Source organism: Aethalodelphis obliquidens, unplaced genomic scaffold, assembly GCF_003676395.1.
Source record: "Aethalodelphis obliquidens isolate GAN/ISIS:26980383/991018 unplaced genomic scaffold, ASM367639v1 scaffold40, whole genome shotgun sequence".
NCBI classification, from domain to species: domain Eukaryota; kingdom Metazoa; phylum Chordata; class Mammalia; order Artiodactyla; family Delphinidae; genus Aethalodelphis; species Aethalodelphis obliquidens.
Genome location: NW_020837984.1, coordinates 10,045,364 through 10,071,531, shown reverse-complemented (window position 1 = coordinate 10,071,531; position 26,168 = coordinate 10,045,364). Strand labels below are relative to the sequence as shown.

Here is a 26,168-nt window from a genome sequence, read left to right as displayed (position 1 = left end):
GGACATTGCGTAGAACACTCTCCTTTCCACCCCTGGGTGAGTCCAGCTAATTATTTTGAGGACATCTCTGCCAGGCCTCCATCTTGCCTGTGAAATCTATGGCCCTGGTGGAGATCTGGATTCCCATTCTGCCCTTGGGCTTTACGAGGGTCTTGACAGCCTGGGCACCATGCCCGTGGCCTTGGTGGTGTTGACCTGCATCTTCTTTTGATCCCTCTTGCTGTGCTTCTTGGCAAAGTGCACGTTTCTGAGGAACTTGGGTCCATGCCCTTACGAGATTCAGATCTTTTTGATCAGGGTTTCTTGATGCCATTTCTGTGCTATATGGGGAAGGGTTGTACATGGTGTGGTTCTTGGCCTCAGCCATGTCTGCAAGGAAGCCGAAGGCTCCTGAAGCACCTTGAACCAGAGGAGAAATGTAACTTCTTTTTTAAATTAGGAGGAAAAAAGTGAACTTTTAAGTTGGACAAAATATTTTCATATATAATATTAAAATGATCACTTTTGGGGACTTCCCTGGTGGTCCAGAGGGTAATACTCCGTACTCCCAATGCAGGGAGTCTGGGTTCCATCCCTGGTTGGGGAACTAGATCCAGCATGAAACTAAGAGCCCACATGCTGCAACTAAAAAAAAAAAAAGATCCCACATGCCACAACTAAGACAGGGCGCAGCCAAAATAAATAAATAAATATTTTAAAATAAATAAATAAATAAAATGATCACCTTTATACCAACCCAGTAACCTCCTTCTTCTATAGTAATAGAACCTCTGCGCAGGCTCAGCGGCCATGGCTTACGGGTCCAGCTGCTCCGCAGCATGTGGGATCTTCCCAGACCAGGGTTTGAACCCATGTCCCCTGCATCGGCAGGCAGATTCTTAGCCACCGCACCACCAGGGAAGCCCCAAGCCTACTTTCTAATAATAAAGGGGGAAGAAGGTTCTTCACTTTTTTGTGTGTAATGAATTATGAATGCGTTCCAAGGTCAATCGGAAGAAACCAGGAGAAGGAGAGGTTGAAAGCAAAGAGTGACCCAGGACGATGGTTAAGTGCAAGGGCACTGAGAAGGCAGGACGAAAGGGAGTGCAGAGCCCAGGTGGAGGGGCCTGGCCCTGATGGTGGGAGGGACACCACTCCACTCGGATTAAGGGGAATGGCAGATGAGGGGATCTGCGAGCAGGAGACTTGAGATTTGGGAGCAGGAAGTTGAGGCAGTCCCTTCCTTTTCTCAGGGAAGCAGGAGGGGAGAGAGAAGTAAGAAAGTCAAGCCGGGGGGCTTCCCTGGTGGCGCAGTGGTTGAGAGTCCGCCTGCCGATGCAGGGGACGCGGGTTCGTGCCCTGGTCCGGGAGGATTCCACATGCCGCGGAGCGGCTGGGCCCCTGAGCCGTGGCCGCTGAGCCTGCGCGTCCGCGTCCGGAGCCTGTGCTCTGCAACAGGAGAGGCCACAACAGTGAGAGGCCCGCGTACCGCAAAAAAAAAAAAAAAAAGAAAGTCAAGCCGGGAGAGTTTATGTAAGTGTTCAGGGGTGGGAGAGTGGGCCCTGCATCCTCCCCATCGCTGTCGTGTTGCGTTGTCTAAAAGTACAAGAACTAAAAACCAGACACAATTTAACTCAGTCTGTCAAGTACCACACAAGGCCATCCCTGAATAGGACTGGAGAAGAAGAAGTTTTTTCTATGATTCGATCATTAAAAACAGGAATATAGAACAGGTTGGTGGCCTATCCAAAAGTTTCAAGCCAAAATGTATTCATTGTCTGTAGTTATCAAATTAAAATAGATCCTTGTGATAAAAATATCAGGATAACTGAGACCCAAATAAAACACACAAGTGTGGCCATTTCAGCTGTGAATCAGGCACGGCCAGACACCACGCTAAGCTTCTCACATGGCTTAGCTCTCGATCCTGTGAAACAGGTATGTTCATCCTTGTTTTAGAGATGAGAAAACTGAAGCCAGGAAAGATTAAATAACTGCCCTAAACCATACAGCTACCAAAAGAGGAGGCCAGAATTTGAACCAAGATGGATCTGACTCCAAAACTCCACTCTTAACCACCACCCACTGCCTTCTCTTATCCCAGGAGGAGTGTGCCAGGACCTGTCAGTCCCAAAGTCTTGCTGGCCTTCTAGAAAGCTATGGAGACTTTATGGAAACAGAACTTCTGGAGGTTGGCCTGATATCTCAGAGTGGCCAGTTGAGAAATCAGGTTAGACACACCCTCTACTCCCTCACCAGCCCAGCAATTGTGCTACAGTAAAAGTCACCTAGCTGGTCGGCGGCCTTGCACTTTCTTCTAGTGGATGTCATACCTGGTGGCCAAATGAACATCAATAAGTCACGGCTTTCGTCATGTCACTCTGCTACTCCCCACTGACCCACAGGATAAAGTCCAGACTCCTTGACCTGGCACTCAGGGATCCCCCCGCTTCCCCAATAATCTAGGCGGGCTACTGCAGTTAGGAACAAACTCAGCTGTATGTGATAGAAAACCCAAAATAACCATGATGTAAACAAGAAAGAAGTTTCTCCCTAGTACCTAAATGAAAGTCGACAGATTGGCGGTCCAGGGATAGTACAGCAGCTCCACAGTTATAGGGGTTACAGTTTCATCACTACATCATTTCTAAAGTATGGCCCTTGTAGTCATTGTCTCAGATAATGCTAGAGGACCAGTCATCACATATATCTCCCAGACATCAAGATGGAGGAAGGGAGGAAGAAGGGTTAAGGAGGAACTTGTTCTATTTGAAGAGGTTTTCCCAGAAGTCTCTACAAAACATTTCTGCTTACATTTCATTGGCCCACACCAAGTCACATGAAAACACATAGCTGAAAGGGAGACTGGGGCAAGTAAGCATTGTTGCAGGAAGGCTTTAACTAAGGAATAGGGTAGAACAGATATAGGGGTTGACCATAGCAGCCTCTGGCATTTCTAGAGCCGCCCCATCACTAGGTGCTTCCTTGGGAACCCTCTCCAGCTGTCTGGTCCATTCCTGTCTCCTCAATATGAGCCATGCAGGGACTCCCTACCCCGGTCCCCTGGGAGCGTCCCTATCCCTATTTCTGTGTGCAGGTCAAGACTTGACCTCTTTCTTAAGCCTTTCCTGGCCACCCTGACTTCCAGTGACCTTCCTTCTTCCTTCTACAGGATCTCTTGGGAAAGGAAGCAGAGCAGTGGAAAGTGCCTAGACTTCAGAGTCTTGTCGTGGCTCTTCTCCCACCCCCTGTGTGATCCTGGGCAGTTTATTTATCTTCCATGGGTCTCAACTACCTCTTCTTAACTTCAACAACCTGGAATAGGGTGCATAGTGAGGTAAGGTCTGAATTAATTTTTAAGTCACTGACTCCTTCTCGGTACAGTTAGGAGAGAGTCATGTTGGAGCAAGGCTTTTTTTTTTTTTTTATGAGAGGAGCTGCTATTTGCCCCTTTTAGTTAAAATTTTTTTTTTGGCAAACACAGCCTCCCCTGCCCTGGGTGTAAGATCTTTGTCTTTGACAATTAAAAGGAATAACAGGACTTTTTGCTTGATTTAGCAAGGCAACCCTTCGCTAAGACCCCTTGTTAGGCAGAGTTCTGAAAAGGGAGGGACGCATTTGCAAAACCATCTCAGAGTCTTAAAGGAGGGAAGGAACGAAGACCCCTTTACCCCAAGCTCTCTGAGATTTAAACTTACAAAAGCTCGTTGGGATGTCATTGACCGAAGTCTGATAGCAGGAAAGGACACCCGGGGCCACAAAAGGGGAAGTTTGAGGGAGGTTATGGGGATTCTGGGATGGTGACCTTCATACAAATACATAATGGCAATCCAGAGGCAGCCACCCTGGCACAGGGTCAGGCTTTGGGAATACATATGTGTACTTTTTTTTTTTCCTTTGTCTGCACTGTGCAGCATGGGGGATCTTAATTCCCAGACCAGGGATTGAACCCACCCGCTGTGCATTGGAAGCACAGAGTCTTAACCACTGGACCACCAGGGAAGTCCCACATATGTGTACTAATAAAAAGTATTGCCGCCTTAAAAGCTGGAATGTGGCACTACGGTGGCTGGCAAGGGACCTGTACGGGCAAGGGCATCGCCAAAATCTAGAGCAAGTGCTGTGCTGACCTACGCAAAACCAGTCTTCAACAGCGACACCTTGTGGCGCAAATCGAAACAACAGCGCTGGTGAGCTGGTATGGCTCATAGTACTGACCTCTTCCGACTAAAAATATAGGATTCTTGGAAAGTTTAAAGGGATGGCTCAATAGGTAGATGATTAGATTTTCCACTAATAAAAGTAGATGGGAGTTATTAATGGTAAAAATAAGAAATGTGACTATATTTGTACCCCAAAGGAGACATACATCATACTTGTGTAGAGTGTCACCCCTGGGTCTGTCTGCAGAACAGGAAACAGAACTTGGAGAGAAGGGTTTCAGCTGGCTGTCTCTCCTGGGCTGCCTGCCTTGTTGTGTGCTGTCTCCCAGAACTTCTTCAGCTCCACTTACAGCCTGGCTTCTGGACCTTGTGATCCCAGCAGTGACAGGGCAGGGAGCATAGGACGGCCCCAGAAGGAGGAATCAGCCCCAGAAGCAGTCACTAAGTCTCCAACTAATGGAATCCTTTTCAGGGTAATGAAATTGCAGTTAATGCAACTTGTGGCTAGTTCCTCTCAAACTGTGGCGTGGTCCGTTTGTGGCTTCTTGTCATACCCCTGGCAGGAAAGGCCGCTTCTCTGTAATCAGATTGTAGAGCCATGGGGCCCCTTCTAAAACAGGAAGCAAGCTCTTTTTAGAGCGTTCATTTTATTTGTTGTACATTTTAGCAGATTAAGCACTTAGGGTTGGGATTTTTTAAATATTTATTCTTTGGGCCAAAGGAGCATTTTAATAAAGCTAAGTTCTTTGTATAAAGCTTCTCCAAACCATGACTTATTAATTCCTAAAGAAGCAGCACGTGGTCCTCGATTACTGGCAGTCCCTCCTTCTACAGGAGGATACCAGGGAGAGCGCCAACAACAGCAAAGGGGCCCCGAACGGTGACCCTTGCACTGAACTGGCCCACCAGATGTGTTTTGTTCGGGACATTTCACGTGAAAATCCAGATTTATTACTCCTTTTGGACAAATGGGCTTGAATTCTCAGAAGGCAACGAAGAGCAGCTGCAGTCTTCCCAGGGGCGTGGTGGGTGTCCTGTTCTGCCAAAGCTGCCGACACCCCGGTTGTCTTACGCTTGCCCATGTACACGAACCTGCCTGGCTGCCGTGGGGATTTGCATTTGCTCCCCCTTGGCTGGCGTGAGCTGTACACGAGCTTCTGAGCTTCTCTTGTACTGCTCAGCAGACAGCAAGAGCCTGGAAGACAGGAGGCGTGTCCACTTCTTTTCCTGCTCTATCACTAGCGCTGAGCATGGATTCTCAGTAAATGTTGGATAAAAGAATAAAGGAGTAAATGGGCAGATACCCCCTGTGTGCCTACTGTGTGCCAGGTATGGAGCTAGGCACCAAAGGGCCACAAAGGTGTTATAAGCCATGATATCAAGGAGTTTAGAGCATAAAGCGATAACAAGATTGTGTAGGGGATGCGTGTGTGTGTCTGGTATTTTAAACAAACACGGTGCATAAGCAATCAGAAGGACAACTTTGCCAGCCCCTGATTGAAACTCCAGCAGGGCTCTGGACTGTCCCCCCACTCTAGGGAATGGCAGTGTTACAGCCCCTAGCCCCTTTAAGGCCCAACCACAGTCACCTGTGGGTAGAATGTTCATCCTATATAATCAAAACTCTGAACTTGATGTGGCCTTACCTTTTCTTCCATCTCCCCGGCGACCTGAGAAGGGAGGTGGTGTAGCTTTTCTCCTCCCCACCCCCTTTCCCACCAGCAGGCCAACAGGGTCCCTGCCCACAGGGAGAAAGGGCAGAATCCAAGATGGTACCCTTGTCTCCAGACCCCAGGGTCCTCTGAATGGCAGGTGGGTTAAGGTAACTCTCGAGCTCGTGGGCACTCTGGGGGTTCCTGAAAGATCCCCCAAACTGGGGGCTTACCCACAGTTCCCAGGACTCTGTCACTGCAGAACATGGAATCTGGAGGTTCCCACTTCTTTCTGGCTGCCCCCCTACCATCCTGACCATATTGGATGGGATTTAAGAAGTTCCCACAGTGGCTTCCTTGGACACTTTTCTTGGTCTACAAGGAAAGCAACACTCCCCTTGCTGTGCCCTGGGTGGAGGGCAGTTCCTTCCCTCTCTCTCCCTGGCCCCAGGCTGCTTCAGCTCTCTCAGGCAAGCATTGATCTGGCCCTGGTCCATAGAGGCCCCCAGCTGCAAAGACCCCACATTAAGCTCTCAAGCAACCACTGAAGCCCAGTCTCTCTGGGCTTGAGGGGAAAGAAGTGACACTCCCATTTGGTCTCACCTTTCTTTCTCCAGGTTTACAGCACAGTCCACTCCTAAGAAATTCTAAAAAAATCCTATCAACCATTTTATGACCAGGGAAAGTCCAAAGGTCTTGAAACCTAAATTCTGCATTTAATGATCTCTTAAACTCACTTTAGGGTCTGATATCTCTTTAACAAAATTGTAAAAACCAAAGAAGAAAGGGTTCCATTTAACATCCCATTCTCATAAATAACAGGTGCCCTTAGAAGGCTCAGACAAACACTCCTATGAGAGTCTAAAGGAGCAGAAGGTTCCTTCCATATAGGGAAAGAACCAAGAAAGACTGCCTGGAGGAAGCAGACATTGAACTGGGCCTTGGATAAACAGAGGTCAGGGAGGAGAGTAGCCCAGGGGAAGAAACCAGCATAGGGAAGGGCCATCAATGGTGTCCTAAGGGATATGTCCATTGCCAGGAACAGATGCTCAAATTACTTCAGAAAAAAGGGGTAAGTGTTAAATGTTCCCATGAATACCTTCAGAAAAGTGGTTCTCAGAGTGTTGTCCCTGGACCAGCAAGCAGCATCAGCATCAGAGAGAACTTGTAAGAAATGCAGATTCTCAGACAGCACTCAGAATCAGAAAAGAAACTCAGGGGTCAGTTAGCATTCTTTGTTTTAACATACCTTCCAGGTGATTCTCATCCACAGGGAAGTTTGAAAACCTCTGCCATGGAGAATTTCTGGAAGGATATGCAAAGAACTAATAAGAGGGGTTATTTCTAGGGAAAATAATGGGGTGCTGGAGCCCAAAGGTAGAGGGTGGGGGAGATTTCGTAATTGGGTCCCTTGTGCATGTATGTCTATTCAAATAACCCAAGAATCATGAGACTCCCGGCCCTCCCATCTACTTCCCTCCCCCCATAGCTGTCCTAGCACCCCGCTCCTCACACTGCCTCTCCCCCAGGCAACTTGGCTTGCTTTTCTCCTCTCCCCATTCTTCTCTTGTCTGGTCTTTATTACTATGTCTTCTAACCCTCATAAGGAGAGTTGAGGGAAGGAGTAGAGAAACCAGGCTAGCACTTACAGAATTCTCCTTGAGGAGCTGGAGGGGCAGGAAGTCTATGCACCCGAGCATGCTAATAATGTCGTTGGGTTCTCCTCTACTAAGGAATTAAGAGAAAGCCCATCTCCATCCTCTTTCCAGTAGTCAAACAGGCATTGTTTTCTTCTTCCGTCGTGCTTTTGTTTCTGTTCCACTCTCATCCTGACTCAGCCCTCAGAAGCCTGAGCTCTCAGCCTAATTCCAGCCACACAGAAACCGTGGAGAGGGCTGCTCAGCGTCTGGAAGATGTTTTGCAGCTGAAACATGTCGACCAAGAAACACAGAAGGCTGCGAATTAGAAGAGAGCTTCTGTGGAATTAGGAATTGCAATTCAGGAGATACCGGTTCAGGTAAAACCAAAAGAGTGTTCCAGGGAAGAGAAAGAGTCAGGGGCTTATAAAGGTAAAAGGCACCGGGTTGTTGAGTTGTAAGAACTAGGATTGACCCTGACGCAAGAAAGGAAATATTTGTCCTTAAGGGATAGGTTGTCATGGGTTATTTTAGGGTGAGGGTCTGATAAGTATCTTGAGTTTCTGGAACATGGGGCAGATGTTCTGGATGCCTGCGTTAAGACAATAAATGGTCAGAGCTCAGATTCCATCCAGGCCGAGGCATGTGTAAATCATACTTCTTCCACGGTCTCTCAGCTCCATTTTAGAGAACGCGCTTAGTGACGCTGACTCTACGTTGACTTTCATCACACAAACAGGAGCAAGAAGAACCTTCTAACAGGTCACCCACACCCCAAAGACAGCCACATGGAAGTGGACGATGTGGCAAGAATATGTATCCAGGGAAGTAGGGCGAATGCCCATGGTGCCCAAACATCCCTGCTGATCCAGTGAGTGGCCCTTGGCTTGTGGTGTGGGACTGAGTTTACAGATACCACCTCCACCCCAGGAACTCAGTACCTTCGATGCAGTGATAAGCTAGTAAGTTAACTTTCAAAAAAGTCCTGATTAATGGTGTTTGCCAATTCCCCTTGTGTAAATACTCATGCCTCAGCCAATTTCAAGTTACCGGTGTGGAGCGCTGGGAAGAGATCCACACAACAGAGGGCAGAGTTAGCGGGCTTCCCAGAGGGAGTGGCTGAACCACATGCACCCCTAGGGGCACAGAACTCCACTGCTGGACAGGACTGACGTGTATGGTGCCCAGTGCGTGTCCCCTAGGAAGAGGCCAACATCTCTGTGTTACCTTCCAGTGTTGCAGATAGCACACAGCAAACCTTAAGCGTCTCTGACTAACATTGTTGAAATGTTATATTCATTAGCACAGCTGATTTTACTGATTTTTTTCTGAGATCTATTATTTAAAAAAAAGCATTAGTTATGGTTTTCCCCTTCTCCAGGATTAGTCATGCAGTGAAGGATCAGAAGAGGTGTCACTCATTACACATGTCCTAATATGAGTCGAGTGGGTACATTGTTATTAACAACACTCTTAACCATCAGTGTTGATAACAGGACTGCTCCCTGCCAGGCCCGGTGGTAAGTGTTTCACTCACGGTGTCCCAGCCGGTTCTCTCAACAGCTTCTCCCCATGGGAAGTAGGTATCTGTATTTCACCAGCAATTGTAACCTGTGTCATAATTTTATGCTTAAAAAGGCATAAAATTTTATGCCTAAAAAAGAAAAAAAATAGCCAATTAATCGACACAAGAGTTTCTTAGTACTTACAAGTTTTATTTTGTACTTACTGAAAGAGCGAGCTCTTTGAGATTTATTTAAAGATATTTGCCATACATCACTCCTGTGCATAGATAAAAAGCAAAATACAAGTGAAATAAATTGGTTATGGTATTTCCAAACTTCCTCACACTTGAGGTCCACTCTTCTCGTCACGCTTTGACTCAGAGTCATGGTGGCCTGTGTTTTTCCCCACATCGTTGTCCTGGGTGCCAAGAGCTTGTGACACAGCCTCATCAAAAGGAGGCTCCACTACTGTCTCTGGGGTTTTCTCCCTGGCAGCTGACAGCTGGTCAGCAAGTTTTGACGTCCAGGCAGTGACAACAAGGTCCCGACTTCAGCCTGCCTGACATACACGTTAAGACACATCCTGGGCTTCCCTGGTGGGGCAGTGGTGAAGAATCCGCCTGCCAACGCAGGGAACACGGGTTTGAGCCCCAGTCTGGGAAGATCCCACATGCCGTGGAGCAACTAAGCCCGTGCGCCGCAACTACTGAAGCCCATGTGTCACAACTACTGAAGCCTGTGTGCCTAGAGCCCGTACTCCGCAACAAGAGACGCCACCTCAATGAGAAGCCCGCGCACCGCAACGAAGAGTAGCCCCCGCTCACAGCAACTAGAGAAAGCCCGGGGAAAGCAACGAAGACCTAACGCAGCCAAAAATAAATAAATTAATTCATTAAAAAAGAAAAAAAAAAAACTAATGGACGATAGCAAGCGTTGGTGAGGATGTGGGAAAATTGAAAACCTCATACATTGCTTCTGGGAATATAAAATAGTTGCTGCTGCTGTGAAGAATAGCCTGGCAGCTCCTAAAAGGTTAAGCAAAGATCTACCATATGACCCAGCGATTCCACTACCTGAAAGAACTGAAAACATAGATTCACACAAAACCTTGTACGTGAACGTTCATGGCAGCATTATTAATTACGGTTAAAAAATGGAAACAACCCAAATGTTCATCAGCGGATGAATGGATAAACCAAAGACAACAGAGTATGATTTAGCCACAAAAAGGAATGAAGTCCTGATACGTACTGTAACACAGATGAATCTTGAAGGTATTCTAAGTAAAAGAAGCCTGTCACAAAAGGCCACATACTGTACGATGCCCTTTATATGAAATGTTCAGAATAGGCAAATCTATAGAGGCAGAACGCAGGTGAGTGGTTTCCAGGGGCTGGGTCGGGGGCTGCGTGGGTGGGAACGGGAACGGATCGCTCACAGGCACGGGGTTTCTTTTGGGGATGATGAAAATGTCCTGGAATTAGACAGTGGTGATGGTTGTACAACGTTATAAATATACTAAAAACCACTCATTTATACGCTTTAAAGTGGTAATTTTATGTTATGAGAATTATATCACAATAAAAAATTATTTTAATAAAAGAACTGATTTACTTCTCCACCTACACTCCTGTGGGATAATAAAAATGTAACTGGTTGCCCATCAAATGGAAAACACTGATGTGGACAAGACCCCTCGGGCAGGGGCGGTACAGAGGCCGAGCTTTTAAAATTCACACTCTGTGTTATCTCCAAGGACCTTATGAAAGTGGTGTTTGTTTCTATTTCCTTACCTCCAGTCACTTGCCCTATTTTGATAATGCTCTAAATTACAGGACCCAGAACTGGTCTTTAATTACAGAGTGCTTTAATAGGGCTTTGCTGGCAAATACCATAGCATTAAAGGAGCCACTAATGAAATACAGCATCGTTTTATCTGTGCTCTGGTGGCAGCCTTTAAGACGCAATTAGTACCATGCAAGGTATTTATTTAGGATTTTATCTCATTTATTCATTCCATCTCCGAAGGAGTGTTGTGCTTGCAGCTGTTTTTTACTCCTTCACATGACAATTTTCTCACTTTCAATCGACTCCTTTCTTCCCTCTTAGACTCCAGGGAACCAGAATGTCAGCGGCCTAAGGGGCTGATTAAGGGAAGCCAACATCTTAAAGATTTTCACCCATTCCGCCCCCTGCTCTTCCCTGGCATGGAGCGAGGGGAATCAAGGTAAAACACTTGCTGGGCGCCCAAACATCACCTCCAGGAAAGCAGCACATCTCCTGGGCGAAGCATGACAAGGCCTGTCCAGCCTGGCCCCTCCCCTGCATCCCAGCTCCAGGCACACTCGTCATGCCAACTACTCCCCACTCTCAGAGGGGACCAGGCACTTCCTCGCATCTCAGTTATGCCTCAAGTGCCCACGATAGTGTCATATCCTCTGTAAAGCCCTCTTGACTCACCCTCCCACCCTAATCACTCAACCTACCTTCCCACCCCAGACAGAATCCATTCCTTCTGGGTCCTATAGTCCATATCCAGTAATTCCCATTTTGGTCCCCTGATAGGCTGTCAGCAGTGTGTGTGTCTTCCCCTCCATGGTGGGACCCTCGAGGGCAGAGGAACGATTTCATCTTTGTATGCCCCAGTGCCACAGGCCACTGCATGCTGCACACAGGAAATGCCCAATAAATATTTGCTCTATGAAATCATTTCAGGTCTTTCCTGTGCACAGGAGCCCTCAATCAATCAGTGTCTCTTAAACCTCTCATCCTCCTGAAGACACTGGGTTGATTTGGCTATGGCCTGCGTCTAGGCTGCTTTGGAACAAGCAGGGTTTGACCAGTTGCACAAGTGCCCACAGCACTAGGTGCAGTGGACATCACAGAGACCAGGACAACATGGTCCGGCTTGCAAGGAGTTCGTAATCCAGCCGTGGGAGACAAGTATCCGTACTGAGAATGACAACGGGGGAAAGCTGGCTATTTTGAACTCACCTGCCTTGTAAGGTGAGCAGACTGTGCCCGATGGGGGCCCTTGGTTCTTCCCAGCTCCCTGAAGAAGCCAGTTGTGCAAGTTTGAGAGAAGGAGCTGGGAAAGCTGAATTTTTTCCACCATGAAGAGAGAAAAAATGGAGCTCCCCAAGGAACCCATGAGGGAGGGGATCAAGAACAGAGTTGGGAGGAGGAAAAGGAAAGCAATGAGACAAAGTGGCGGAAGACTGCAGCGTGAGCCCACCTCACCAGGACCGTCTACGTGAGGGGCTGTAGAAACCAACGACGGACTGAGCTTCACACCAGCCATGACTTGGCAGAACAACTAAACCGCTCTTAGAGGTGGGAGCCCATGAGGCAGAAATGCCCATGAGAAATGAAAACCTCTTCCCTGCTTCCCCAAATTTATAGAAATGAGGCGGGGGCTTTGGATAGCCACTGACGTTGGAATCCATGTGTCTGCGTGTGTTTGGTGTTTTGGGGGGATCAATGTGATTTCATATAGAAAACTTCTTTAAAATCTCCCAGATCTGCTCCCCTCTCTCCTCCTCCATAACCTCTCACCAGAACTGGTCCAGTAGCACCTCCAACAGCAACCACTAACCCAGCTCCCCACTAACCCATTTCCACCTTGCAGCTAGAGCTCAGGGCAACCATGTGATGCAGATCTGATCATGTCACCCTCTTCCTGGACTCTCCCTGCTTATACCTTGTAATGACTTTCCACTCTTCTTGGGGTAAATTTGGTCCTGAGGGTCAGAAAGCCCCACCAAATCAGGCTTAAAATACAAGGCAATTTATTGGCTCCCTAACAGGTAACTGGAGTAGAGTAAGCTTCAGGCACTGCACGATCAGGACACTAGCACCATATTCTGCTATTCTCTTAGCTCGGCCTTCCTCCATAGGTGTCAGCTTTATCCACAGCCCAGCTTCCTTTCAAACAGCATCAAGTGGAACACCCCCAGGGGGAAAAAAAAAAAGAACATCTTGCCCAGCCACGAAATAAAATTCCTTCCCTTCAGCCTGAGTGAGCCAACTGAGACCATGTACTCATTCCCAACCAAAAAAATTCCTAGTGATATGCCTCTCCGCTGAATCCTTTCCTTCCCTGCTCCTGATGGGAAATGGGTTCTTTTGTATAAAAACACATTGAGGGCTTCCCTGGTGGCGCAGCGGTTGAGGGTCCGCCTGCCGATGCAGAGGACACGGGTTCGTGCCCCGGTCCAGGAAGATCCCACATGCCGCGGAGCAGCTGGGCCCATGAGCCATGGCCGCTGAGCCTGTGCGTCTGAAGCCTGTGCTCCACAACGGGCAAGGCCACAACAGTGAGAGGCCCGCATACCACAAAAAAACCAAAACAAAAAACAAAAAAAACCCCACATTGAAATGATGCTAAAATATACAATTGGCATTAAACCTAGAAAGTTTTACTCTAATGATGCTCAACTATGAAAAAAATGAAAGAACTAACTATCAACCTTAAAGTTCTCCACTGTCCTTGATGAAGGATCTGAGACCGCAAGTCCCCAGGACCTTGAACTCAAGGTAGTGAGGAGTAAGGGCAGAGGGCTAGAGCCTGGAGAAAGGAAGACAGCAGGGGACCAGGGGCTGCTGGCCTCATAAGAGATGGATTTTGAATGGATGGGATAGAAGAGATAAGAAAATGTTGCTGTAGCATCTTCTGTACCCTGGGTGGGATCTCATTCGGCTTAGTTTTTTTCTTTCTGAAAATGAACTTAGCCAAAAAAAGAATTGAAATTAGGGACTCAAACAGCCGCCGAAGTTCAGAACAACATTATCCACGGTAGGCAAAAGGTAGAAACAAACCAAATTTCCACTGATGGATGAACGGATACACAGAATGTGTATATACCTACAATGGATTATTATTCAGCCTTTAAAAGGAATGGAATTCTGACACATGGATGAACCTTAAAGATGTGCTAAGTGAAATAAGCCAGATGCAAAAGAAAATACTGATTCCACTTACATAAGATTCCTAGAATAGCCAAATTCATAGAGACAGAAAGTAGAATAGTGGTTGCTAGGGGATGGGGGGACGGGTACAGAATGGGGAGTTACGTGTAGGGTTTCAGAATATGGGAAGATGAACAAATTCTGAAGATGGACGGTGGTGACAGTTGCACAACAATGTGAATGTATTTAATGCTACTGAGTTGTGCAGTTAAAAATTGGTTAAAATGGGGCTTCTCTGGTGGCACAGTGGTTGAGAGTCCGCCTGCCAATGCAGGGGACGTGGGTTCGTGCCCTGGTCCGGGAAAATCCCACATGCCGCGGAGCGGCTGGGCCCGTGAGCCATGGCCGCTGAGCCTGCACATCCGGAGCCTGTGCTCCTCAACGGGAGAGGCCACAACAGTGAGAGGCCTGCATACCGCAAAAAAAAAAAAAAAAAAAAAAAGTTGGTTAAAATGGCAAATTTTATGTTATGTATATTTTACCACAGTTAAAAAAAAGGACTTAGTTCACCTTTCCAGGCATTGGGGGCACAACAAAGGGGTGACAGGAGATTCTCAAAGAATGACTGTTGGTTCATTGGGCTATCTGGATAAAAGACACATTGATAGGGATACACTTTCCTTTCGGTTCCATGACGCTGATTAGGATGACCAAGATGATGAAGAGACGCGGGCCTCCCACAGAGGAAGCCTTGAGGCAGCCCAGAGTGAGAATGGACGCCTCCCACCCCTGCACAGACGAATCCCCAGCACACCCAGTCCCTGCGAATCAGGGCAGGCTCTTTTTGAGATGGGTGTGTTTCCCCCTTCTGTTCTCTGCAGGGAAGAGGCTGCAGGGTGGCGGAGGGGAGGAGAGGTGGTAGGGGGAATTTCCTTCTGTCGGGCAGGAAAATAACGCAAGGAAACAGAGCTATCCCTACTCTTTGAATGGAAAAGGTCTCTTTCAGACCTCCTTTTAGAGAGTCCCCTCCTGCCGTCTTACCAGAGGGATGATGGAACACCTGTCACCAGTTGGGTCTGACTCATTCGTTTATCATCTCTCCCCACCCCTCTCCCTATCCCCCTCCCTCCAAACCCACCCACCCCGAAAATGCCTGAGCGCAGTTGACTATTTTAAGAACTGAATTCCCCGTCGGCATGGCAACTTCGGCTGTACCTCTTGTCACTGCTGCCTGGATGGAAGAAAAGCCACCTTTCACCAGGATTCCTGCAGCCAACAGAAGAGATGGTTCACAGATCACACATGGCCACAGGGTGGACATCTAGTTTCTGTGGCATATTCTCCTTTGTGTGTTTGCTTGTTTTATAGCCCTTTAAGAATGTAAAAAAACATTCTTAGCTGACTGGCCATACAAAAACAGGCCCTGGGCCAGAAATGGCCCAAGGACCGTAATTTACCCAACCTTTGTTTAGGACAAGAGCAGCAGGTGTTCTCACTGCCTGGGTTTCTCATTGTGGAAGTTTTAAAGGTTGTGAAGGGTGAGGGGGCTGCTGGGGAAAAGATGGGAAGGCGTTGTGGAAGGACAGCGTGATTAATTGATTTTTAAAAATTTCCCCCTACTATCTATACTTTATTATACTTTAAAGGCTTATTTATATTCTTCTTGTGCTTCAAAGCTAAAATGTTAGGCTATGCCATTTTCACCATAGCCCTAATAAGGATTAAGGCTTACAATCTATGAGTTCCTTTTGTAGATAATAGTGTTTATTTCATAACCTCTTATCATTCTTCACAAAGACCAGATTTTCTTCAAAAATGTTGAAAGAACATTTTGAATGTTTCTTTTCTGTTTGAAAATTTTTTAGAAAAAAATTTTTTAATTTTAATTTAAAATGAATTATTACACAAATAGGAATACTAAAATAAACTCCCATGTACCTGAAGGGCGTTTCTGTGTAAATTAAAGAAACAGTTTCTACTTTCTTAAAACATGGATTGAAAGGGGGAAATGATACATTTGCAAATAGTATTTGTATGGAATCCAGTTCTAGGTCATATCTGAAAATGACTATTGGGGGGAGGGGTGGGAGAAACATCTGTGGGAATGAAAAGGGGATCATTCTTTGATGGTTACCATGGAAACCACTAGGTTAAGATGGTTGAGTTTGCTTATGGGGCAGTGAGGTTCCTGCTAACGGACTCTGGGTCAGAACTGTAGGAGAGCCCTTAGGCTGGTCCCCAAGGATGCCTTGCTGTCTCTGAAGCTCTCTCCCAACCCCCAATACTGTTTGAGGGTACTCTCATTCTGAATTTCTAGGGTTTGATGAAAAGAAAGACACTGTAGTGTTTCGTTCCTCAATTTTAGAGCTTTGTTTTGTATTGAGTAAGCTAGGGTCAACGTGTTCATCTGCACACCCACTTTGAGGTGTTCTGGGATTTTATGGTAGACCACTCCTGTCCTGTTTATAATAGGAGGGCCCCTATGTCCCTGGAGAAAAGCCCTAGAAGGACTGGTGGGGGTCTTGTGGTATTGATGCCCACCTCAGAATGCGGAAAGTACGACCATGAGCCCCGGAGGAGCAAGGAATCCAATTTAAGCCAATGAGATGCAGAGGGTCCAGACGCATTTGCCCTCTCCTGAAAGAACTTGACCCCAACGTAGAATATCCCTCAGTCGCCAATATCCAGAGCTGCTTTAGACATCAGATAATTTGCTCTTAGGCATATCAGTAAGAAGTGGAACTTTGTCATCGGACTCCTTGAACTCGGATCCATTATCTCTACCATGGCGTACTCTGTCACCTAATGGCATCGGTGGTGGGGAAGGAATCCACAAGACGCCTAGCATCCACAAAGAGCAGGCACAGAGGCAGAAGCGGGCTGGAATTAGTCACCAAGGGATAAACGTGCGCAGAGTGACAAACAAGAGGCCGCGGAGGACCGACGTAGATCCTAAGCGATGGGGCCACAGCGCATCGATCCCCAAACTTGAGGATCCCTAGGGCGCTCCCGCAGCTCCAGAAGGAAGAGCCTGCACAGACGAGGCACGGCCACCAGGGGGCGCGCGGGCCCCGGGATCTCGGGAATCTGGGGCAGCGGGAGGGAAAGAAACTGGAAGGCTGGCGCAATACCTGCTTTCTCCCCAGGATGTAACTGGCAAACAGCAATGACAGGTATCTCCTGGGCAGCTGCTTGCCCGTCCGTATCTCCCACAAAATCAGAAGCCCCTCGAGGGCAGTGACTGTGTTTTCATTCCCTTGCTCCCCCGACTGCACATGAGTTCCCTTGTCCCCATCCTAGGTTTGCTGAGTGTTAAAGGAACATGTTCTTACCCTGGAAGGTGGGAAGGGGGCACCTGGAGGAGGGATGCTTTGAGGCAGCTGTTTGAGACATGTCAGATGGTCACCACGGTGAACTCCAACAGTTGGCGCGGAAGGCGAGCTTGTACACTTGAAAATTTAGGGGCGGAGCCTAGGGGACGGGCAAGAAATAAGACAGTGGTTCTCAAACTTCTTAATCTCAGGACCCCTATATACTCTTAACATTACTGAGGGCCTCGAACAATGTTCTATTTACCATATTAGAAATTAAACTGAAAAATTTTAAATATTTACTTAAAATTACAATAATAAATCCACTACATTAACATATATATATATATTTAAACCTATATTTTCCGAAACAAAAAAAGTTAGTGAGAAGTGTGGCTCCATTTTACATTCCTGCAATTTAAAAAAATGTTTAGCTTAATAAAAGACAGATGGATTCTCTTATCTGCTTCTGGACTCACTCACTATCGGACTGAGTTTTTGCAAAGCACATAGCTTCATACATTCACGAGAAAATGAGAGTGAAAAAGGCAAATAACATCTTATTATGAAAACAGTTTTCATCTTGCAGACTTCCTCCCCATTTTGATGTTAAATAGAATATAAATTACATACAGTGTAATTTTGGGATAAGAATTGAGAGGCTTTTTGTAAAAGGAAGTTTGCCTGAGGTGAAGGTTGAGGGCTGAAGGCCAGATTGCCTTCAAGTTCACCCACTGGAAAGATGTGGCCTCCGTGGCCAGTGGTAACAGAAAACAGAGCCTCAGCCAGCATAGACACACGTGTATTGTGTGAGCGTCAGAACCCTGTTATAGCTGACTTTTCACTGTCTGCTGTTCTGAATTGCAGAGGGCAGAATTGTGGCCGGACTCCCTCTCTTGAGGCCAAAAGCATATCAGAAAGTTGTTTCTCCTTGGGGACGGGCTTGTTTTCCTAATTCAGATACTCTGCTAACTTTGAACCCACTGGGGGGTTCTTATCAATTCAAAAATGTTTCAAAACAATGGTCCCCCCTCACCTCACCTGTTAGAACTGCTATCATCAAAAAGACAAGAGATAACAAGTGTTGGAAAGGATGTGGGGAAAAGGGAACCCTTGTGCACTGTAGGTGGGAATGTATTGAATAAATTGATAGAGCCACTATGGAAAACAGCATGGAGGTTCCTGAAAAAATTAACAATACAACTACCATATGATCCAGCAATCCCACTTCTGGGTATATATCTAAAGAAAGTGAAAACAGGATCCTGAAGAAATGCCTACACTGCCATGTTCATTGTAGCATTGTTCACAACAGCCAAGATATGGAAAGAACCTATGTGTTTGTCAACAGACAAATGAATAAAGAAGATGAGGCATATATATACACAATGGAATATTATGCAGCCATGAGAAAGAAGGAAATCCTATCATTTGCAGCAAGATGGATGGACATTGAGGGCATTATGCTAAGCGAAATAAGTCAGACAGAGAAAGACAAACACTGGATGTTATCACTTTTATATGTGGAATCTAAAAAAGCCAAATGCATAGAAACAAAGAGTAGAATGGTGGTTACCAGGGGCTGGGGTGGGAGGGTTGGGGGAAGATGGGGAGATATTGATCAAAGGGGACAAACTTCCAGTTATAAGATGGATTAGTTCTGGGGAATCTAATATACAGCATGTTGATTATAGTTAATGATACCATATTGTATACTTGAAAGTTGCTAAGAGAGTAGATCTTAAATGTTCTCACCACAAAAAACAAATACTAATTATGAGATGTGATGGAAGTATTAGCTAATGCTTTGATGGTTAATCATTTTGCAATATGTAAGTATCAAATCAACATGTCAAACACCTTAAACTTCCACGATGTTATATGTCAATTATACCTCAGTAAAGCTGGAGGGGGCAGTGTGGAATGCCACCACAATGGCCCCAACATCTCCATGCCCTAGGCCTGCCCTGGGGTGTGTGCAGAATGCCCCAGTCTCAATGAAGAGGCAATGTGGGGAGACTTCCAGAGTCAAGTAACAGATCAGGAAAGCTTCTTCCCAGTTAATTCCCTCCTGGGACACCTAACCTGAGTGAAGATCACAGTCATCCTAGGAATGTCACAGGTCCCACCTCACATCCAGCAGGGGCGGAGGCTGGCTCTTAAAGTGCCAGGTGTATTCTTGAACGCCCAGGTTTGGGAGCCGCTGGCCTCCTCTATCCCCATCTACCTATTCTACAAGGGCCCTCAGTCCTTAGGCACCTTGGGGTCGCTAGGGGCATCTATTTAAAATTTGGAGTTCCCTGGCCCAATCTCTAGAGAGCCCAATAGCTGGAGATTAGATAGACCTGGGATGGGCCCTAGAACAAGTTCTAAACAAGCAGCCCACTTCATGCTGCTATAAGTGGCCCAGGACCACCCTGTGCCTCAAGGGTTTTTGCAGCCTGTGTGTTACAGTCTGAGTGTCACAAAGAGACTTGAGGGCCCAACTCAGAATCAGTGCAACCTTCGCCTTACGTCCCTTATCCTTTGAACAATCAGACCCCTTCCTGGGAACTGAAATTTAAAATCCAGCGTTTAAAAGTCTCATTTGATGAAGGTGACAGTCTTCCCCCACAATCCCAGAATGATGTGTTCCAAGAAGATCCTAGTCTCCTCAGACTCCAACCGGGCTGCGAGCACTGCCCACTCACCTTCTCCACACTTTACTACCACCCTTCTACTACGGCATGAGTCGATGTGTTTGTGGATGCATACACATCCATCTTTCAAAAGAGCCAGGTTAGGGCTTCCCTGGTGGCGCAGTGGTTGAGAGTCCGCCTGCCGATGCAGGGGACGCGGGTTCGTGCCCCAGTCCAGGAAGATCCCACATGCCGCGGAGCGGCTGGGCCCGTGAGCCATGGCCGCTGAGCCTGCGCGTCCGGAGCCTGTGCTCTGCAACTGGAGAGGCCACAGCAGTGAGAGGCCTGCGTACCGGAAAAAAAAAAAAAGAGCCAGGTTAAAGGTGCAGCAGGCAGGGAAAAAAGGGGGGGCAGATTTATGAACTCAGCTTTCTTCATACCAGGAGCCCCACTCCCACCTTCTCCTCCAATTCGGTAGAGGATATTTCAGTTCCGTCATCACAGAAGGAGCTGCTGCTCCCTCTCTGCCCACCCCCTGACCGGGCCACTGGTTAGAAGGGCCACCTGCCTGACTGGCTCACGGATTTCCTAACAGGGCTCCTGGACTCTGGCTCCCTCAGGACAGTCCATGGCCCCGGATCTACTCTGCAGCCAGCCTTATCCTCATTCTCATCCTCATTCTCTGCCTTTGTCCCTGGCTTTCACATTTACTCTGCCTGGCACACATTAGTGAATATTAACTCATTTCATGAATCGCTTAAAGCGTCAAGTTGCAGCAAGTAGCTTTATTTTCCCCTCAATTGTGTCTAGGCACACACAAACACACACTTAGGAATGGAATTGGGTTTATGGTGACCTGTTTTTTCTTTTTTTTTTGCGGTACGCGGGCCCCTCACTGTTGCGGCCTCTCCCGTTGCAGAGCACAGGCTCCAGACGCGCAGGCCCAGTGGCCATGGCTCACGGGCCCAGCCGCTCCGCGGCATGTGGAATCTTCCTGGACCGGGGCGCGAACCCGTGTCCCCTGCATCGGCAGGTGGGCTTTCAACCACTGCGTCACCAGGGAAGCCCTGTGGTGTCCTCTTTAACCTCTGGGCAGCCTAATTCATTTTCTGCTGTGGTCTGAACTCTGTGGGAACCCTCAGCGGAATCTGGGGCTCTTCACCATCAGCTTGGGGAGACTCGATCCTGGGGGAGACTTGATGGAAATGATGAACGTGCACAGATCAGGGCTAACTCCCAATTCTGGACACCAAGGCAGGTCCCATGCCAATTATACCTGCGTCCCTGGGTGGGCCTGGGCTTCCCCAGTGATTGCAACTGGCAGCCAGGTTGAGGAACGCCACCCAACCCAATTCTTGGGAACATCTTCCCTTCTGCCCTAGTGGCCTGGAAGTCATCCCCCCAACAGATGGCTTCACCAAGGAAAAGAGAAACTATCAGAAGTCCTTGAAGTGACATTCCCACAGGAGTTCAGGACACCCCAAAATATGCCACTTTGTTATTCTGATTATTTTGAGCTGAGGGCAGTTAAAAACCAGCAAAGGTGGAGAGAGGCTTTCTCCAAACTCCCCTCATCTGCCTAAGACAGATCCTCTGAAAGGAATTCAATTGTCATAAAACCTCCTCGCTGGGAGTTTCACCAATCAGGGAAGATTGTCACAGGAGAGGACACTAGGAGTCCACACAACACCCTGACAAACTTTGTCACAAACTATCGTATCTCCCATCTGTTCTTCAAAGGGCCCATTCATCTTGCCCCTGAATTGCCCCTTCCCTATAAAGACGGTATATAAGCTCTCAAATGTCATCACCTTTCTGGGTACTCACGTCTTTTCCTGTGATGTCCCTGTCCGTGTAACGTTAGAAATCCACAAGTGTGTATACCTTTTCTCCTGTCAATCTGCCTGTTGTAAGTTTATTTCAGAGACCCAGCTATCGAACCTAGGGAGGTAGAGGAAAAGTCTTTCCTCTCCTACATCCTCATCCATTCCTTCTTTTTTTTCATCAGATATTTATTGAGCACCTACCATGCTAAGTTGTCTGCTAGGTATTAGAGATACTAAATTGAAAACGGAACATGGGTCAGGCCTCAGGAGGTAGAGTGGAGGGACCGGACACTAAGCCAGCAGGGAAAGTTCAGCCCGCTCCCCAGGGTCCTGGCCCATCGCAGAGGGAGGGAGGACGCTAGGAGTGACTAAGGATATTTCTGGGAAACAGGGCTCATCCGTGGCAACTTCTCAGCACCTACGGGAGGGGCGACTTCAGGCACAACACGGTTCTGTGTCCTGGGAGCGCCAGCATCTTTTAAACACAGGCTCTTAACGTTATTCATATTATGCCTCCTATGCTCTGTAGGAGGTGGTGCTGTTGCCTCCATTGTACAGATGAAGAAACTGAGACTCCGCGAGATGAATCAGCTTGTCTGAGCTTGTCACCTCCAGTCTAACTTCAGAGCCCTTTTTGTAACAGCTCTAGAGAGACGGGCTTCACTGAAGGAGCTGGTAAAAACGGACAGGGCCATTTCCCTGGCATCTCAGTGCGGCCCTGGAAACACCAGGTGTCGTCGGCAGAGCTGGCAGCTGGGGGTGCCGGTGTCAGCAGTGTTGGGAGAGGGCTTTGGGGCAGCTGTGGAAGGTGGCGCTGGCGGCCTCAGCAATCCTGGTGGGCGGGCAGCCAGCCGTCCCCCCGCGGCACGATATCTGATATTTATTGAACATTTACGGTGTGCCAGACACTGCGTAAGTACTTAACGTGGATTAACGTTTTTAATATTTACAACAACTCCCACTTTCACGGATTAGGAAACCGAGGCCCCAGGAGGCAAGGTAACTTTCCCTGGTCAGCATCTGATAAGTGGGAAGCCAAGGTCCGAACCCAGGCACGCTGACGGCTGGGCTGGTGCGCTTCCGCGCTGCGCTCTGAACATCCTAGGGGCGGCTTAGGGATCTAATATCTTGACGTGTTTACTTATCAGTAGCGTGCCCGAGGGGTAGGAGGGCCAGTGTGTGGATCGCAAAAATGGCTACAGTACTTTGCAGCTCCTTCCACCAGGAGCTGAAGTCCGTTTCCCACCTCTTGAGTTTGGCCCGGCCTGGCGACTGGCTTTGACCAAGAGAGTGTGGCGGGAGCGAGGGCGGCCGGTTTCCAGCCCAGGCCTCAAGAAGCCTTGTGGCTCTGCTCTCCCCATCCTTGGAAGCCCGCTGCTACAGCATGCAGCCTGGGGTCGGCTGTCCTGCCTCATGAGAGGGACGTGGCCCGGTCGCCCTTTCACCCTAGCTGACAGCCTGCTGACCACGAGATATGTGGGTGAAGCGGTCCTAACCCATCCAACGACCTGCCGGCTCACCACGGACACACACACAGGCCCCGCAAAGCCAGGCTAGCTAGACGCTGCCCCACTGACACCCACAGAGTCAGGAGCCAATAAATACACGTTTCTTGTTTTAGGCCGCCGGGTGGCTTGTTGTGTAGCAATAAACACAGCAGAAGACACCTCAGAGAGAAGGAAGGTATGAAGTTGGAGGAATTCCCACCAGACAGTATGAGTAAGTGGAAACCCTTCAGGCAGGGAAAAGAGATTCAGAGGAAAACAGTGAGGGCCGGGGGAGCACCTGCCTGTTTCCTCAGAAACCCAGCACCCTCACCCCTTCCAGCTTCCACCAGGTGGAGGAGAAGCCATTCTCTTCCGAAGAGAAACTCCAGAGAGAGAAGCAGCTGAAGCAGGAGTACTCTGCTCCTGTAGGGAGGGTGTCCACAGTCAGCCCAAGGTGGCTGCCTCTTGGCAGACACGCTGGCGCTGCATGTCGAGCAGACGGAGAGAACCCAAGACAGTCCTGTGGACCTGGGATCCCGGGTGTCATGGAAGGGTTCCAGCTGCTCCACTGGAGGAGCCCCGATCCAGACAATGAGCTGTGTGAGCCTAAACTCAAGCAGCAGCCGTAAGAATGAGATGAAGCGGGGAAAGGGGAGAAGCGTTTAGGATGTACAAGGAACAAGAAAACTTGGGGCGAATTGAAATAGCGGGAAAGGTCAGTGGGAGTGGGGCAGCCTAAAATAACACTGCTGTTCAGAGTACAAAAGGATGCCCCGGGAGATAACAATAGGGGGAAAAAAGATTCGATGATACTTACTAAATGTCATCATCATATAAAATTTACATATTATGGTATAATCATGCCTTTTGGTGATGACATTGGTGATTTTTGGACATAGCCTGCCACCGGCCCTTGTTTTAAGGATTACCCCTCCTTGAGGCATTTGAATTTTAAAGAGAATCAAAGCCTTCGGGTAAGGGATGACGCTGTATTCACAGGATTTCAGGCAGCCATTGAGAGTAGAACAAGGGTTTTTCTTTTATGTTGGCCCCTTCCCGGGGCTCTTGGCCTGGGCACTAGTCCCGGAACCACAAGTATCATTTCCCAGGACCTTGGCGTCGCAACACCTTAAACTTCCGTCCTCCCTAGTTTTCCCGGTGTTTCTCAGACCTGGGGAAGCGACTCTCCCCGCTCCGGAGCCTGGGGGTGGGGGCGGCCGATCCCCCGCACGGCCGCCAGAGGGCGCTGCTCCGTCGCCGGGAGCGCCGCGGCCGCCTGGGCGTGTGGCCTGGGGTGGGCATTTTTGTGTTGTTTAAATGCCAGCATTGATTGCTCACTCCTTTCCCAAACATGTTTCTAATTTACCCGGTATCTCGTCTACGTGAAAGACTCAAGAACAACAACAACCAAAGAATGCACACTTAACTTTAGTTACCGGGTGAGCAAAAGGGGTTTGACACCAAATGCAGTTTTGTTCCAGAAACCTCTGGGACTGGGGCAGAGCAGCCAGCAAGGGATCTCCAGAGGCTACTCACCGGTTAGGACAGAGGCACGTGGAAACAGACACACCGAACCTCGACCCTGGATAGGTTCTTGCTAGCACCCAACAAGCCGGCAGCTTTCCGCTCCAGAGGACGGGTTCGTTTCCGGCTAAGTTCAGGAGCTGGTGCCCGAAGAGGGTGCCGCTCGGGACCGCGGAGAAGCCACCCGCGGCCCTGGACAGGCGGCGGGCTCCGGCTTCCCGCCTGGCCCTTGGTTGCGTTCGGCGTCCTGGGGAGCAGAGGCGCTCGGATGCGGATGAGGGGGAGGGACGGGGGGCGATCCGGGAGCTCGGGGCAGCAGTACCCGCACAGGGTGAAGGCGGGGAGGCAGGGGCAGGGGGACGAAGAGGGGAGCAGAGGGAGAGTCCTGTCTGATGGGGGTGGCGGGGACGGCCCCTCGGGCTTGGGTGAAAGCCTGACCGCCACAAATAGAAGTTATCAGCGAAGAGACCTAAGGATGCGTTTGGCTGCGGGGAGGTCTCTAGGAGACAAAGCTCCTAATCCCGGGGTGGGGGCTGGGATGGGAACCCGGGGCGGGGGGTGGGCTGGGGGGGGAGGAGTGTCTGATTGACAGCTGTTTTTCGGACCAGAAAAAAAAAAAATCCCCTTGCCCCTGGGGAGATTGCTCAGTCACTTTTCTCCTGCAGGAAGCTGCTTCTTGTTGGAGCCTCCTGGGATTGGCAGAGTTAAAATCCTTTAACCCAAGATGCCTTGGGCCTTTTGTTCAGCTCTGACAATGGAATTGGCTGGGAGAGGCTGGGAAGGCAAGGAGCTAGGTCTGGGGTGTATCCGTGGGGTGGGCGTCTGGTGAAGCTGTGTTCAGTCACAGGGTGAAAAAAAGCGATTTGGTCGCGCGCGCGCGTGTGTGTGTGTGTGTGTGTGTGTGTGTGTGTGTGTGCGCGCGTTGGGGGAAGGTGTAAGGAGGCCCAAGGCACGGGCACCAGCTCATTAACACGTGTGTATGAGTACCTGCTGTGCAGCTCAGCAAACCTTTAATTACCCAGGGAGAACTTCCAAAACTGAGAACTCAATATTGGTCCCTAAAAGGTTGGATAATGGGTTTTTCTTGCATCTCAATCCCAAGGGACAGCTCTCCGACTCCCCTGGGCTCCCAGATTCTTCTAGATGTTTTGTCTTCTAAAATTCTGTGCTCCCATGGGACAGCACTTAGTTAAGGACACTCAGAAATGTAAACCTTTCTATCATGTTAATCATCTTTAAATCTTTGCTTTGAACCTATCACGTCCTTGAGTCCTAATCGTCAGCAGCAGCCACTCCAATTCAAAGGACTTGGAGTGACAGTCTGCAAGCCCTCTCACCATGCAGAATTTTCTCCTCCCATTCCCCATGTGCATCTTCCCCTGTAGCCAGCCTGGCCCCTCAGGGTCCCTTGGTATATCTTGAATTCTCCAGCCTCCCTATCTCTGGCCCTGCAGTTGCCTTCCTGGCCATCTAGCTGGTCACTTCCTTCTCCATTCAGTTCTGGCCTCAGTCGGTCAACATGCATTCACTGAGAGCCCCCTAGGTGCAAGGCATCTAT

At 48.5% G+C, this 26,168-nt stretch overlaps 1 protein-coding gene and 1 long non-coding RNA gene across 3 annotated transcripts in view; both read right to left on the bottom strand.

Annotated features, from left to right (window-relative positions):
• Positions 1-7,012, bottom strand: part of SLC1A4 (solute carrier family 1 member 4) — a 99,294-nt gene extending 92,282 nt beyond the window's left edge. The window contains exon 1 of one of the 2 annotated variants that reach the window (XM_027131841.1): positions 6,894-7,012. The gene's annotated coding sequence lies outside the window, so the exon portion shown is untranslated. The remainder of the gene's footprint in view (positions 1-6,893) is intronic. The other variant, XM_027131843.1, reaches the window with a different exon arrangement.
• Positions 7,013-10,168: 3,156 nt separating this feature from the next.
• Positions 10,169-24,734, bottom strand: LOC113633580 (uncharacterized). The gene is made up of 4 exons (XR_003438258.1): positions 24,623-24,734; positions 17,177-17,315; positions 15,060-15,214; positions 10,169-10,410 (listed from the first exon to the last, which is right to left on the bottom strand). It is a non-coding gene; the product is annotated as an uncharacterized LOC113633580 (long non-coding RNA).
• Positions 24,735-26,168: the final 1,434 nt, after the last annotated feature.